This window comes from Stenella coeruleoalba (assembly GCF_951394435.1).
Source record: "Stenella coeruleoalba genome assembly, chromosome: 16".
In the NCBI taxonomy this organism is placed as follows: Eukaryota; Metazoa; Chordata; class Mammalia; order Artiodactyla; family Delphinidae; genus Stenella; species Stenella coeruleoalba.
In genome coordinates, this window is record NC_137162.1 from 16,758,285 (window position 1) to 16,774,774 (window position 16,490).

Genomic DNA, 16,490 nt, shown 5'->3' on the forward strand with positions numbered 1-16,490 from the left:
AGGTACGGCTCCCCAGCCTGTGATTAAGCCCCAAAGGGCTGGCTGCTAATCACCACAGCCCCGCACCCGCCTTGCGTTTCCCCCGCAGATACCAAAGTACCTCCCTCACGTACCAGCACATGCGAAACTTTCACTTCGTTCCCTAGAGCTCAGACACTGGGCCTGCTCAGAAGGATCTGGGAGCTTGCAGAGCATTGTGGGTACTGACATGCAAATGAGGAGCACAACCAAGCGTGTCCCACATTGCTTCAGAGGACCTGAATTTTTTATGGCTTGCATGTGCTTTTTGATGTTTTCATTGTCTCCCAGCATAACTGATACGCATTCCGATTCTAACAACTAGAAGTTGTCTTTTTTTGTTGTTGTTTTCTTCTCCTGCAGCTGGTCTTCTCTACCTTAAAACAAAACAAACAAAACAAACAAAACCAAAACCAAAACAAGGGGTGGGGGACGCAAAAAACAAATCCACCATGGTAACAATCGGAGGTTACTTTAAGAAGTGAAATATTTTAAGCAACTGAACCACAGATGCAACCAGGAAAGGAAACATGTTGATTCTCTTAAATTCCTTGGAGGAAAACAACCCCAGCTTGTCTACCTCATTTAAAGGGACAACTTCCAAAAGGAGTAGATGTCCAAAAGGAATAAAGCAGGGAGAGAGCGATTTTTTTTTTTTTAATTTGCTGGTGGTCAGTCATGAAAAGCCTGTTTCTATTATGACATATACCCTCCCCATCTGTTCGCACTTGCTCTTAATCAGGGGGAAGTTCATTTGGAAAAAGTGAGACCCCCTTCCCTACACACACACACACACACACACACACACACACACACACACACACACTCACACACACTCACACACACTCCAAGGACTAAGTGAACTTTTAAGGGAACCATTTTCATTTTATAGTTATTTGCCCTTAAAGGATCCAGAACCCCGTAACCCATGCCAGATACCTCAGGCTCAGCGGTTTTTCTGGTTTGGCTGAGGAAAGGAATTGCTGAACAAATCAAGGTCACTTCTGAGAGAATCCTGTCAGTGCCCACTCCCACTTCCCAGCTCTGGAGACTAAGATCGTGGGGTGATGGGCAAGATGGCAGAAGGCCTGTCTGAAGCTGGACGTGGGACCTTCGAAGCACTCCAGTTTCCTTCCAACCTTAACCGCACGAAGAGGAAACAGGGCAAATCTTGTGAATGTGAGTGCAATGGTGATGTCTACAGACATCCTAACACACCTTGTGTTTGGCTCGCCATTCTCCTCATCCGAGGTCTTGAAACTCATCCTTCCAGCCTCCATATACCTCCTTTATCCAAACTCAGCATCATTCTTTCCCTTCGGCGCCATTCCTGTGCATCCACTGGCCTTGGACAACCAGTCAACCAGTAAAGGTCAACCTCCCCATGCACTCGTGCGCCCATGCCCCACCCTCCATAGCTCAGACAATTTAGACCCAGTTATTCTTTCCCATCCTTCCTTGGCACTTCCTCCCATAGCCATGAAATCCCCCCACAGCCTTGGCAGGGGGCCTCTAGGTTCCGAGGCCAGGGCTGCTGAGGTCAAAGGTCAGCAGCTCTGACCTTTAACCTCAAGGTCAAAACTGCCCCTCAGACAACTTCTGTCTCCACCCTCAGCTCCCAGCAGCCCATCTTAGGAACAGTCAGTGTTGAGAAGTATTTATGAATGAAAGAATGCAGCACTTCATTGTCTACTCAACAGCTTCACACCCTTTGTGTCTAATTTCCACTGTGTCTAAACAGACACACATTGTGTCTAATTTCCACTAAAGGCCTAAGAGGCAGGTATTAGCATCTCCATTTCACAGGTGATAAAATCGAGGCTCTGAGAGGGCATGTGACTTCCCCAACTGTTAGATATCCAAAGTCCAGTGATCTCCCAGCTACGTGCTGCTTCTCCACAAGAGATACCACTCAGCCCTTCACCATTTTCAAATCACTTCCACAAACAATATTTCTGGGACTTCCACGATGACTCTGTCAGATGCGTATGAATAATAACCCTGTTTTACAGATGCAGGATCGAGCAGCATAAACCCCTGCATTCCCACTGCAGTTCTGTTCTCTTCTTCCAGAACCTTCTTTGGAAGACCACGACAACTGCAGTGATTAAAAAGGTGTCTGATTCTCCCATTGCATAAGCTCCTGGGAGTGGGAGGGGGTCAGTTAGGAACTTGAAGGCGCCATGTTAACCTTTTCAATTACAAAAGACTTTAGGGACTTAATTAACCAAACCACCCTCAAGACCACAAGAATTTATGATCCTTCTAAACATACCCAAATGAGTCTCGGGAAGTATCTTAGGTAGCCAGAATCCAGCTCCATAAAGCATATAAATACATTTAAAACAGCAGTAAATGTTTCCACCCTTCTATTTTTTTTATGACTGCATGTACCCCAAATAGAAATGTTGGCAGTCACCCCTTTAATAACGCTATTTATATTTAACTTATCAGGGTAGAAATAGAAGCACAGTAGGCATACATACCAGACTTTGGTTTATGTGCTATCAACTTCAGAGCCAGACAGTCCTGATTTTGTACTGACAATAAAAATAAAGAGAGTCACAAGTGTTCTCACCCCATCCTCGGCTTCCAGCTCTGGTTGCCCTTCAGCATATCCAGTTTTCTCTGGAGCATCTCAGAGGTCACCCCTGGGGGAAGGAGAGAGTCTTCAAATGGACTCAGCTTTTCAAATAATGAACAGGAGGAGGATTTCTTGAGAAAGGTTTTGTACTGGTGGCTATAGTAGTGCTCTAGAAAAAAAAATCAACTGGCACAAATTAGGGTGGACACAAAAAGAAACAATATCCCTAACTGTACATAAAAGCTGTCCAAACATCCCCAGCCCAGCCCCCCTCCCCCAGCACCCTCACATTGTTTAGATTTCAGGCTCTTGAAGAAAATGTATTTCTTTTGACATTTAATAATGTCTGTTGACATGCAACATCCCTGCTAGGGCTTTTCATTTTTTTATTAAATGATGTAAGTTCTGTAACTGATATCAGTTGTCATCAAACATCATAAAGCCAATCCTGCCTCAAGTCATCAATATTTATTGTCCCTGGTGAGGGAGAGGCTGTTTTCAGTTTGGGGCAGATGGGTTTAATTTTTAAGTAGAATAGTTAAGGCAGACGCACCTAGTATAAAATATCAGACCGGCAAGGATCTGCCGACATGGTGCAATTGAGATGTTCATGCAGTTGAAAGGAAGAGGATGGGGGGAGAGAAGGATAGAGAGGGAGGAGAGAGAAGGAGAGGGGGGAGGTAGACGCAGACAAGAGGGGGGAAAAGAGCGAAAATGGGGAAAGGGAAAAAGAAAGGAAAGAGGAAAAGAAAAAAGGGAGTGTGGATGCTCACCAGACGTACGGCATGTACGTGAACAAAACCCTCTTTTCTAGTGAAGGCTATCAAAACAGATTTACGGCATAGGAAGGACACACCATGCTCTCGAAGGGCAGGCTGAGTACTGCAGCGAAAAGGGAGTTAGAGAAAGTGAAAGTGAAATAGAAGAGGATGAAAGTAAAAGAGAGAATGTGAAAGACAAGTCAAAAGGGAAATGAATAAGATAAAATGTGAAAGTGAAAGACAAATGTGAAAGAGAAAGAAAAATGAGAGAGTGAAAAAAATGGAAAGAGAAAATGAAAAAAGGGATGGAGAGATCTGTAGGGAGAGATGGTGAAAGAGGAGTGAGTGGAGAGGTAGGGTCAGGAGATGCTAGTGGGTCTGACAGCTGGTACCAGCCTGGGAAGAGAGGGAACCAGGACTAGCATCCTGGGGGCAGGGTGGGAGGGAGTTGGGTAGCCTTTGGGCAAGCCAGTCCCAACCAGAGCCAGCAGGAGTGCATCAGTTTTTCTGTGGCACCCTCACCTGTCCTACCTGTGCCCTCTTCCCCCTTAAAAGTCTCCATCTTATGTGGCAGGCTTCTGGAATCTTCTCACACTCTACCTCAGGCTCTGAGCATCTCATTTACACTGAGGCATAAATGACTGATAAAGCTTAATGGGATACTCCTGGCTGGGTTCAAGTTTTCCTTATTTGATTTTAGTGCTAATGGCAAATTCTTAGACCACAGTCAGCCAGGTAGGGAAAATTTTAGGGGATGTGAAGCTAGTGGCTAGAGTCTCATCCCATAGACAAGTCTATCCTGCCTCCTAAATGTTCTGTTGGGGACACACTTTGCAGACCCAAAGTTCTTTTTTTTTTGGAGCGATGGATTGGGGAAGTATGATAAGTCTTGGGCTTAGATGGCCTTGGACAAACCTCGGGTCCTGAGGCTTCTGCTTGGGACCCCAGTCCTGGGCTGCTGAATAGAGAGACCAGAAAGTGGGACCTCCAGAGGATGAAGAACCTTGTCCTTCATTTTGGGACTTCAGAGGGACTCTTGCAGAGAGACCAGGGCCTGGGAGGGAGGAGGGGTCGGGAATGGACTCCTTGCTCTGCAGTGTCCTTAAACGCCCAAATTCTGCCCACGCTGGCTTTTGTGCTGATGTCAAAATCAGAGGGAAGAAAGGAAGAAGGAAGGAAAAGCCTTAACAAAGACAGTTTCCAAAAAAGCTCCTGGTAAAAAAGAAATAGGTCAAACCTCAAAGCAGCCCAGCAAACTCTTCCTAGTGGTTCAGCCCACCACTTGCATTTTGAAATTGCAGGTCTTCGTATTTATGTAACCTGGCCTGTGAGGTAGGCAGGGGCAGGGAGCCCTCCCACAGTGTGGACGAGGATTCTAAGGCAGGGAGAGTCCCCCACACAGGGTCCCAGAGAATGTTCAAAGCACCAGAGGAGCCAGACCCACGGACCTCACTCATATCTGCTATCTTCCTTTCCTCCTTGGAAGAATGAGAGGCAGGGGGCAGGTATTAATGTTCCAACACCCCATAACTGCCTTCTATTTCTCCCACACTCCCTTGTACATTTCCGAGTAGAAAGATACTGTATTCTTTAACCCTCTCCTGAATTTTCCCATCCGATCTGGACAAGTGCCAGGACCTGGATGCCACCCTGGTCTCTCCTGTTGGCGTGCATCCAGGCCACCCTCGGCGGTTACCTGGTAGCTCATTGACAGCTCACGTTGCGTCACTTGAAGTGGCTCCACGCCATTCCTGCCCAAGCACCCAGCTAGCAGCCCAGAGCTCACTGGGGACATTGGGGGCCTTGCATTTCTGGAGAATTGAGTGATTGGAAATTTCCTGTTTCCCCATATCCTCACTAACATTTTGTCTTTTCTTCTGACTTTTCTAATTGTTGCCAATCGGCATCTCATTGCTATTTTAATTTGCATCTTTCTAATTACTGATGAGGTTGAACAGTTCTCCATTAACTTATTGGCCATTTAGCTTCCCCTTCTAGGAGCTGCTCACATCTCCCCATTAGATTTTCTGTCTTTCTCTTCTTAGTTTGCAGTATCTTATATTCTAGAGTCTACTTCTTTGTTAGTTTCAGACAGTGTTTATTATCTCCTCCCAATATGCCACCCATCAGTTAATTAGGGCTTTAGTGGCCATGTTTGAGCAGATATTTTAAATTTTGATGTAGTCAAGTTCACCAATTTTTGCCATGTGGTTTATGCTTTGGGTGTCTTATTGAAGAAAGCTTTACCACCCTAAGGTCAAAAAGATATTCTTTTACATATTCTTCTATTGAATACACAGCATTTTTCTTTCACATTTAGGCCTTTTTTGAGTTTATTTTTCAACATGGTTTGAATTAGAGTCAAACTTTATTTATGTTCATCCACTGAGCCAGTTACCCTAACAGAATCTATTAAATCATTCACTTTCTTTTCTCCACTGAATCCTTGTGCCTCTTTATCATACATTATTGGTCTCTTTCTGAGTTTCCTTCTTTATTCCATTTGTCAATTTGTCTGTTCTTTTGCACTAATGCCCCATTATCTATATTACCATGTCTTTGTAGAATATCTTGATATTTAAAAGGGCAAAGTTTTCTTTCTTTGCTCCTTTTTATTTTTCAAAATTATCTTTGCCATTTATGCAGCTTTATTCTTCTTAATTTCAGATGATTTATAAAGGTCCAAAAAAGATAAAATTTTATTGGAATTGAATAGAATTTTAAGAACTGATGTGGGGAGAATTGACATTTAAGTTGCTCTATTTATAAACATGTTCTATGTCTCTATTTATTTAGGTTTATTTTACTTAAATTGTTTTCTCTCTAAAGATCTTGTGTACTTTTAGGTTCATCTCTAGATACTCCTGGTAATGGAGGGTGATGGTAGACTATTATGAATAGTGACATGATCTCTATTATATTTTTCTAGTAGGTTATCACTGGTGTAGTGGAACCACAATATTTTTTTTTAACTTTTTTAAACTTCAACGTTATCAACACAAAAATTTATAGACAGTAAGATGCACCAATTTTGATTATAGGATTTAATGAGTTTTAACAAGTGTGTACACCTATGTAATCACCACCACAATCAAAATATAGAACATGTACATCACCTGCAAAAGTCCCTTCTTGCCGCTTTGTAATCAATCCTTACAACTTCTGTTCACCCAAGGCAACAACTGATTCGCTTTCTATCACAATAAATTAGAATTGCCTTTTTAAGAATTTTATTTTCTAATTTTTGTTTGATAGTGTCTGGAAATAAATTGATTTTTGTATATTGACCTCGTATCATAAAATACTGTGAAATTAGTATATTAGTTCCAGTTTCATGTTTATAGACTCTTGGTAATTTCTACATAGACAATCAAATAAATTCTCCAAATAAAGAGAATTTCACTTCTTTTCCAATCTGTATGCCTTCAATTTAAAAAATTTCTTTCCTATATTATTGCACTGTCTAGGACCTCTAGTACAATACTGAACAGGCATGGTGAGAGCAGACAGCTTTGCTTATTTCCAACCTTAAGGAAGAAATTTTCATTTTTCACTCTAAAGTATGATATTAGCTGTAGGTATTTCTTATAGATAACCTGTATCTGTCTGAGGAAGTTCTTTCTTATTCCTAATTTACTGAGTGTTATTATCATGAATAGGTATTGAATTTTATCAAATGTCTTTTCTACGTCTACTGAGATGATCATGTAAGATTTCTATTCTATTAATAAGGTGAATTGTGTTTATTGATCTTTTTTATTGTTTTTGCATCCCTGGGATAAACACCACTTGGACACAATGTATTATCCATTGTATACATTATTGGCTTAGATTTACTAAATCCTGTTAATGTTTTTTGCAGGTATTTTATGGAAAGTATTGGTCTATAATTTTCTTTTCTTAGAATTTCTGGGGTTCTTTTGCCTTGTTTTCATATTCAGGTAATACCAGCTTCATAACATGAGTTAGGAGGTGTTCCCTCTTACTCTATTTTCTGTAAAAACTTAAGATTGATATTGCTTCTTCCTTAACTGTTTGATAGACTTTACCAGTAAAGATATCAGGGGCAGGATTTTTCTTGTGGGAAAGCTTTTAATTACTAATTTATTTTTTAAACTGATTTAAGATACTTGAGGGATTTTTTTCTTGAGTTATTTTTTGTTGTTGTTGTTGAAAATTTGGGTCTTTTAGGTGACTTTTCCATTTCAGATAGGTTGTTAAATTTATTTGATAACATTGCTCAAACTATTCCCTTATTATTCCATTATTATTTTAATGTCTGTAGGATTCATAATGATGTCTCCTCATTTATAGTTGATATTAGTAATTTCTGTCTTCTCTTTTTTCTTTTGACGACTCTAACTAGAAATTTATCAGTTTTATTGACATTTTTAAGAAACCAGCTTTCTGTTTCATTGATTCTTCCCCCCCCTTTTTTTGTCTGTTTTCTGTTTCTTGGATTTCTATTCTTATATTTATTATATTCTTCCTTCTACTAACTTTAAGTTTATATTGTTCTTATTTTTCTAACGTCATGTAGCAAAAGGTAAGATTACTATAGTGGAGGGTAAGATTACTGATTTTTAACCTTTATTCTTTCCTAATATGGTTATTTAAGGCTATAAATATCTCTCTAAATCCTGCATTAGCTGCATCTCACATTTTTTGTCTTCATTTTCATGAAGTTAAAATATTTTCTCATTTCCCTTGAAATAGCATATAATTGGGTCCAGTCTGACAAATTTGTCTTTTAGTTGGAGTGTTTAGGTCATTTACATTTAATGTAACTAACAATATGGTTGGATTTAAATATACTGCTTTGTTATTTCCTTTTTTTTCTCTCCCATCTATTATTTATTTTTCTCTCATATCCCATGTTGTTGTGGATCAATTGGGTATTATTTCACATTAAATTAATTCTCCATTAATAGCTCATTAACTATCCTTCTTTGATTCTTTTTTGGTTGCTCTAGAGTTTACCATATATACATGTAACTTCCTACAGTTTGTCTTTTTAGCAATAATATACTATTTCACATATAAGAACATTGTTTGCAAATTCCATCATCTGTCATTTTCATGTTTGTTTCTTTTGACTATTTTTTTTCTTGGCTCTGGGTCATATTTTCCTATTTCTTGCCATTTTGAGTAATATCTTTTGGGTGCTAGACATTGTGAATTTTATGTTGTGTAGTGCTAGATTTTCTTGTTTTTTTTCTGGAGTGTTGGGTTTGTGTGGCAGGCAGTTTAGTAATGTGCAGATCAACTTGTCCTTTTGAGGCTTGTTTTAACCATTTTTAAGGGTAGATTTAAAGTGACCTTTACTCTGGGCTATTTTAACCTATTACTAAGGTATGACTTTTCTAGTGACTCTACTGAAAATTTCAGATGTTCAAGAAGAACTCTCTCCTTCAGTTGGTCAGAACTCAAGTGTCTCCTTGCCCTGTGTAAACACTTGAAATTATTTACTTTACAGTTCCCCAACCTTCTTTTCCTGGTTACATAGAGTTTCATTCTACATGGGCACATTTTAGTAGTCAGCAGAAACTCATGGAGTTCTTTTTTTATTATTATTAATTTTTATTAGAGTATAGTTGCTTTACAATGTTGTGTTAGTTTCTGCTGTACAGCAAAGTGAATCAGTTATACATATACATATATCCACTGTTTTTTAGATTTCCTTCCCATTTAGGTCACCGCAGAGCATTGAGTAGAGTTCCCTGTGCTATACAGTAGGTTCTCATTAGCTATCTATTTTATATATAGTAGGGTATACATGTCAATCCTAATCTCCCAATTCATCCCACCTCTCCCCTTCCCTCCTTGGTGACCATAAGTTTGTTTTCTACATCTGTGACTCTATTTCTGCTTTGCAAATAAGATCATCTGTACCATTTTTCTAGATTCCACATATAAGGGAAATTATATGATATTTGTCTTTCTCTTTCTGACTTACCGCACTCTGTATGACAGTCTCTAGGTCCATCCATGTCACTGCAAATGGCATTATTTTGTTCCTTTATATGGCATGGAGTTCTTCCTCTATCTAACCTCCTTCCTCTCTGGTTCTCTACCCACAAGTTCCAGTCTCCTCAGCCTCATCAAACTCTGATATCTTTCTTCCCAGCTCAGTGGGGCAGCCATGAACTGCTTGAGAAGCCCCCTCTTCCTACTGTATTCCAGAATATTCTTCCAGGCAGGTCAGGGATTGTAGGGTTTGCCTCATTTTTTGCCTTTTTTGAAAGATCGTAGTCCTGTGCTACCTGCTGTTCAATACCTGAAAACAGCTGTTTCATATATTTTATCCTGTTTTCTAGTTGTTTATGGTAGGATGGTAAGTCCTGTCCCAGGACTTCAACATAACCATAAGTAGAAGTCAGAGACAACTTTTTTTCATTGAGGTATATAAATTACTCTTGCATCTAGCAATCTTGCCAGACACTTAGGAGTCTTAAGAGTTTTTTCTATTGATTCTGTTGGATTCACTGTGGGAATGATCATTATCATCTACAAATAAGTACAATTTAAAAAAATTCTTTCAATTTTCCATATTTTGTCTCATTTTCTTATTGTAGTATTGGACAGAATATCCTACACTATGTTGTTTAAAAGGATAAAGTATATATTTGTCTCATTAACAATCTTAATGAAATATATCTGAATTTTTTTCATTAAGTTTAGCTTTTGCTCATGTATATGTATTGGGCACTTAACAATTTAAGGAAAGCTTTTTCAAAGTACCTTTTCTCTGAGTTAAAAAATCATAATTAGATGTTGAACTTTATGAAAATCATATTCTGGATATATTGAGATAACCATGTAATTTTTCTTCTTAAGTACATAATATAGTGAATTTCATTCGATTTTCTGAGGTTGAGCTATACTTTGACATTATTTAGTTTAGCTATATTATTGAATTTGGTTAGCTAATATCTTTCTAGCATATTCCTCTCATAAAATATGTTAGGTAGCTTTCCCTCCTTCTGATTTCTGAAACAACTTGTGTAAGGTAAGGATTACCATTAATTTGACAATTTAATAGAACTCACTTCTAAAATTGATACTGGAGTTTAGAGTGGAAACCTATTTGATCACCATATCTACAGCTGATATTTGAGCAACATGAGGGTTAGGGGTGCCGACCCTCCATGGAGTCAAAAATCTACAAATAACTTTACAGTTGGCCCTCCATATTCGTGGTTCCATCCATGCATATAACTGCGGACTGATTGTGCAGTACTGTAGTACACATTTAGTGAAAAAATCCACCAGTTAGGGGACTTATGCGGTTCGAACCCATGTTGTTCAAGAATCAACTGTATTACTCTATTAGCTATTTCTATTCAATATTTCTATCTGTCTTATCCCAGTTTGGACTTTTTATTTTTTTCTGACAATTTATCCATTTTGCCTAAGTTTTCCAATCTTTTGCTATACAGCTGTTCATAATATTCTATTATTATTCTCTAAATTTTTACTGCAGCTATAGGTATTTATCTGCTTTAATGATGTATCTATTTATTTGTATGTTCTCTCCCTTCTTTCCAAAATCAATTTTTCATGAGCAATCCTTTTGATAAAGGAACTATTCAGTACCTTGGCTGGGGTGGCAGATACACGTATCTAAATGTGACCAAATTGCATAGAACTATACGTGTATGTATAACTGAATCACTTTGCTGTATACCAGAAACATTGTAAATCAACTGTACATCAACAAAATAACCGAATAAATTGGGTGCAAGAAGTTGAAAAAATTTCATAGCACTAAGTGCACACACATGCATACACACAAATATGTACAAGTAAAACTGGAAAATTCTAAATAAAATCAGTGTATTGTAATATTGTCAATATCCTGTTTGTGCTTTGTACTATGGTTTTGCAAAATGTTACCTTTGGGGAAAAGAGTACATAAAATCTCTGTATACTATTTATTATGATTGCATGTAAATCTACAATTCTCTTAACCAAAATTTCAGTTAAAAAATAAACTTAACCAGCCATCTGTCTCTTTTTATTAATCTTTTCAGAATGCTAGCCTTTGATCTTGTTAGTCTTGTTAATTTTTTTCTTTTCTCAGTTCCATTATTTCTTACTATTTATCCTATTTTTATTATTTCTTTCCATCATGCCTTTTTGAGATTTCTTTTTGCTGCTGAAAAAATGTGAAAGTTTAGATCTCAAAGCCTAGATGATTTGTTTCGGTTTTGTTTTTTTTTTCCTGGACAAATGTATTTAAAGCCATATGTTCCTTCTTTCATGTGGTGCACAAATCATGGTATACAGTGTTTTCATTTGCATTTAGCTTTAAGTATTTTAGAACTCCCCTTACGATTTTCTCTTCAACCCAAGAGTAATTAAATAGCACAATTTTTAGTTAGCTAATGGATGTAATTTTTTAAGCTAATATCAGTTGCTTCTTTTCCCAACGTGATCTGAAAACATTGTCTGATATTAACTCTTTAGAATTTATTGAGGTTTCTTTTATGCCTAAGTTTATGGGTAAGTTTTTGTGTATGTTCTATGTGCACTCAAAAAATGATGTATATTCTGTGTTCGATACGTTGTTCTATAAACACCTATTAATGTGAGTTTACTAATTGTGTGTATTTCTGGACTTTGGTTCTTATTCATTTTTTTCGTTTTTACTTTTGATCCAGTCAGGAATCTCTATTTTTTTTAAATCAGTGACTTTAACCTATTTACAATTACTATTATGCTAGGACTAATTTCTGCCACTTTAGCCATTTCCATTTACTCTACTGTCTTAAGTCAAGTTCCTAGAAGCAGACCCTGAAGCAGGGATTTTTGTTCAAGCGATGTCTTAGTGGAGAGCTCTCAGGAGGAGAATGAGGGACACAGAACAGGGCAGAGGGAATGTAGAGTAAGATTGCATTTTCAGCTGGAGCTGAGCTTCGCCTGGGGAGGGTGGCTCACCACCCTGGCTAGGCTGAAGCTCAACTTGCTGCTGACCTCCATCCTCCAAGGGATGCTGGATGGGCACTGCTGTGCCTTGCAGGGGAGATAAAGATCAGTGGTCTGCCCGGACAATGTGAGAAAGTGAAAAGAGCAAACCTTCAAAACTCTCCCACACCCTTGGAACTGACCCTCTCTTACTCTGGGGGTTCCCACTCTTCAACCTGGAGACCCATCATCTTCTTTCTTCTTAAGGGTTGGTTCCACACATCCTCACTCTCCTTTGGTAGTTCCATCCACCTTCCTCTGGCCTCCATGGCATCTGCAGGGCTGGGAAGCGAGCAGTAGCCTCTGTCAGTTTACCCACTTGTCCTGCCCTTTCAGCTTCCATTCACTTCCTTCTGTCACAGGCCCCTTCTGAGAACTCGAGGTCCAGCTTAGATAGGTGAAATGGAGATTAACACGAGTGACAGCCTGCACTTGGAGTACCAACCCCCATCTTCTCCAACACTGTCCATTCTCCCTTCCTCAAGGATGAGTCCTTTCTCAGGAGGCTCCCCCATCTCTCAGGTAGGTAGAGTCCTGCTAGAGGGACTCCACATCCCTGGGGCTGGTCCACACGTGCCTGCATCCTTGGGGGAAAGCAGTTCAGACTCCAGCTAAGACTCCCCACCCATTGTATTATACATAACTTAAATTGTACCAAACTCTGTGACGTGGCTGATAATAAAAGAAGAACATATAAAGTTAGAAGCAAAACACTTACAAATAAAGTTAACAAGATTATGAGTCATATTTCATGGAGAGGTAAAAGAATTCTTTCAGGAAAGGTATTTGGATTTGAGCCCTAACTTTACGTGGCAGCTAGGGTAAACCAGACAGGCACTGGGCCACATTCAACTGGGGATTAACCCTGAATGGTTCATTTAGAAAATCAACAACAAACATTTCTAATTTATAAATTCCTCTTTTTCAAAAGCTTACATATCTTTAAACAAGTCGGTCAAATTCCTCCTTGCTTCTTTTATCCGGCCAACTTTTTCTTCAAACTCACTTGACAAGTGAAAGAATAATCATGTTCCAGACCAAGTCCACAGCTTTTTTTGTTTTGCCTTTCTGCTTCCATTTTATTATTGGGTTTAGAAAACAATTTTAAAGGCGTGTTCTGAGAGGGAGGTGCAGTATTGCGCTCAAATGGAGTGTGTGTGTGTGTGTGTGTGTGTGTGTGTGTGTGTGTGTGTGTGTCTCCTGGCCCCTCCCCGAACAATTCATTTCATACCTTGAAGCCTTGTGCTGGGGTTTTTGTTATAAGCTATCCCCTTTTCACAAGTAGCCTCAAGCAACAATTAGTCCTGCAAGTAATTTCTGAGTCAAACGGTGGGTTTGGGTGAGAACCTGAGCAAGCAGTTTGCAAGCAGATGTAGCCCGAGGTGAAGTCACTCTGTGTTTAATGGGAGGCAGGAAAGGGGTGGAGGGAAAAGGGGGGAAGCACAGGCTGGTGTGTCTGGCCCAGAGCTCTGAATGAGGAACCAGTGAGTGGAGACCACCATCGATGGACAGAATAATGACTCCTAAAGATGTCCACGCCCTAATCCCCTAGAACCTGTGAATATGCCACCTGACCTGGCAAAAGGAACTTTGGGATTAAGGTTGAGGACCTTGAGGTGGGGAGGTTAGCCTGGATTATCCGGGTGGGTGCAACTCGTCTTTAAAAGTGAAGAATGTTTCCTGGCAGTGGGCAGAGGTGTGCCCGACGGAAGTGTCAGCGAGATGCAATGCTGCTGGCTTTGAAGGGGGAGGGGGACTCCATGAGCCAAGGCAGGCAGTGGCCTCCAGAAGCCGGAAGAGGCAAAGAAACGGATTCTTTCCTAGAGCTTCCAGAAGGAACGCGGTCCTGCCGACACCTTTATTTTAGCCCAGTGAGACCCTTGTCCAACTCTCGTAAAATACTACATTTGCGTTGTTTCAAGCCACTAAGTTAGTGGTACTTAGTTACGGCAGCACAGAAGATGAATATAGGCTGCCTCGAATGCTGCCTCTTACTGGCCCTAACATTTGGCCACGCCACTGGACACTCCATAAGCCTTGGTGCTTTCATCAGTAAAATGGGGGCAGATTCACTTTTTATAACCCCAAACGGTCCAGGCCTGGCCAGCCCATGGTTAAAGATGAAGTCAGCTAAACAATAACACACATATGTGTGTCTCTGCCCCATCCCCGCAGAGTCAGCAGGCACCCAGCAAGCCTCGTCCCTGCCCGCCTTCCCACGGGACAAAGGCTATTCTCCTTGAACTCAGGAAGTAGCCGGTAGCTTTTTTGCCAGGCCCTACGTGACAGCTTCAACTTAACCCAGTGGACAGGACTGCTGTCAGTCAATTTCACAGCCCCTTACTGCTCTTTGATTCTAACCGCTCAGCTCAGCACTGAGCACCCTCCTTTACCATCCCCCCCTTTTGGGAAGCAGCCTAGACCTCGTACCCAGATCCCTTTCCCGGCAAAACTTACCTGTCCTGTGTTCCACCCGCTTCCCTCAGGGGCTTGCCCTGTACGGATTTGATAAATTCCAGGAGAGCTGGGATGTGCCAAAGATCATTATTTTCCCCTTGACAGTTTTGCCCAAGGCTGGCCCTGAAGCAGAAAATCCACCCAGAACAGGTTGGGGGCACAAGCTGCCCCATGCTTTTTGTGATGCAAACATGCACAGTCTGTGAGACCCTCATGGGGAGCAACATCTTCTAGGAATCAGCCTGAAAGCACCCAGTCGAGGCTTTGCTTCTTCCTTTCAGGATGCCAGAGGATTGTAGGAAGGATAATCTGCTGTCTCAACGGCATCCCCTTGAGGCCAGTTTTCTACCTGGGGTCCTCAGGGGTTTGCTGGGGTCGCTGATGAACACGACCTTCCAGACTCAGGCTGCATCTTTCGATGGGAATGCCATCCAGCTTTCAGAAGCTGAGCGTAAGTACCCACGTCCACCACGGGGTTCCCGGACAGAGCAGCTCTGGTGGACCAAGATGTTGCAGACACGGCCGTCCTCCATGGCCTGTGCTCTGAGCTGGGCCCAGGGGGACACTGGACACACTGGGGAGTCTCCTGACCAACTCTCAGTGAAGTGTTCTCTTTTGAGAAAGAATTTGAAAAAAACTCCTAAGGATTCTAGAGTGCATTCTGATTGAGCTCTTTTCAGAAAGAAAAATTCCAAATCCCCAAATGATAGGCAAGCATGGATGGGTCATCACCCTGGAGCAGGAGGACGGAGGTCAAGATGGGACAAAATGAGAACAAAGGAAAACTCAGAGGAGCCTTCCAGGAGCTGCTTGTTGAAGTTGGCCCGAGAGTATCTTGCTCCGGCCTGAAGGCCACAAGATGGCAGCATTTCTGAATGTTCCAGATCCACCCAGGGGCCGCCTCTCAGGGTGCTGGGGTGCCTTGGCGCCCGGTCAGGAGCACATCCTCCCTCGTGTTCAGGAAGATGAAGAGTCCCAACTTGGGATGCTCTGTCCTCAGCCAGAGATGGGAGAGAAGAGAGCCGGTGCAGAAGGGCTGGAGCTCCACGGTGAACATTCAGCTCTTTCAACAAAATCAGCATTGAACCCAAGTGCCTGTTGGCCAGTGGCCACTTTGGGTGTTGGCTGGATGGTCGTTTGTCTGAAGAACGGCATGTTTATTTGGTCAGAGGTAGTGTGGAGGTCAAGGAGCTTGGCGGCGCTTAAGGAAGTACATCCCCCCCAGACGTCAGTTCGTGTGCTCTGGGGGATTTTATTCTGCACGGCCTGGCATTCAGGTCCCCACTCCAGCCCCACCAGCCTGGATGCCTGCACCAATCATTTGGGGTGAAAGACTGGACAGGTTTTGCTATTAAAATCCTTCCTGGTATCTGTCTTACATCCTCCATTCATTCACTCGTTCAGTAATTCACTTTTCAATAGGTGCCTCCTACGAGCCAAGCATTCTGTTGTGTCCTGGCGATACGAGAATGGCCGTTCTGCCATCAAAGAACCTGCATCTAGTTGCGGGGGTGGGAGGCTGGGGGGAGTTAATTAATCACAATGATAAAAACTGCTTTGCAGGCAAAGTGCAAAGTGTTCTGGGGGGGACTCTGGAAGGCTTCGCTCTTTATTAGCAGTCGACCTTGGACAAGTTAGCGGGGGCCTCTGTGTGGTCCCTGAGATTTTGCATAAGACGGTGGTGAGGGTTAAAGAATTAGCAC

The 16,490-nt window shown here is 41.3% G+C and overlaps 1 long non-coding RNA gene across 1 annotated transcript; it reads right to left on the bottom strand.

Moving 5' to 3' along the window:
* Positions 1-1,627: 1,627 nt before the first annotated feature.
* LOC307175503 lies at positions 1,628-15,452 on the bottom strand. The gene is made up of 4 exons (XR_013824337.1): positions 14,788-15,452; positions 12,474-12,612; positions 2,597-2,669; positions 1,628-2,161 (listed from the first exon to the last, which is right to left on the bottom strand). It is a non-coding gene; the product is annotated as an uncharacterized lncRNA (long non-coding RNA).
* Positions 15,453-16,490: the final 1,038 nt, after the last annotated feature.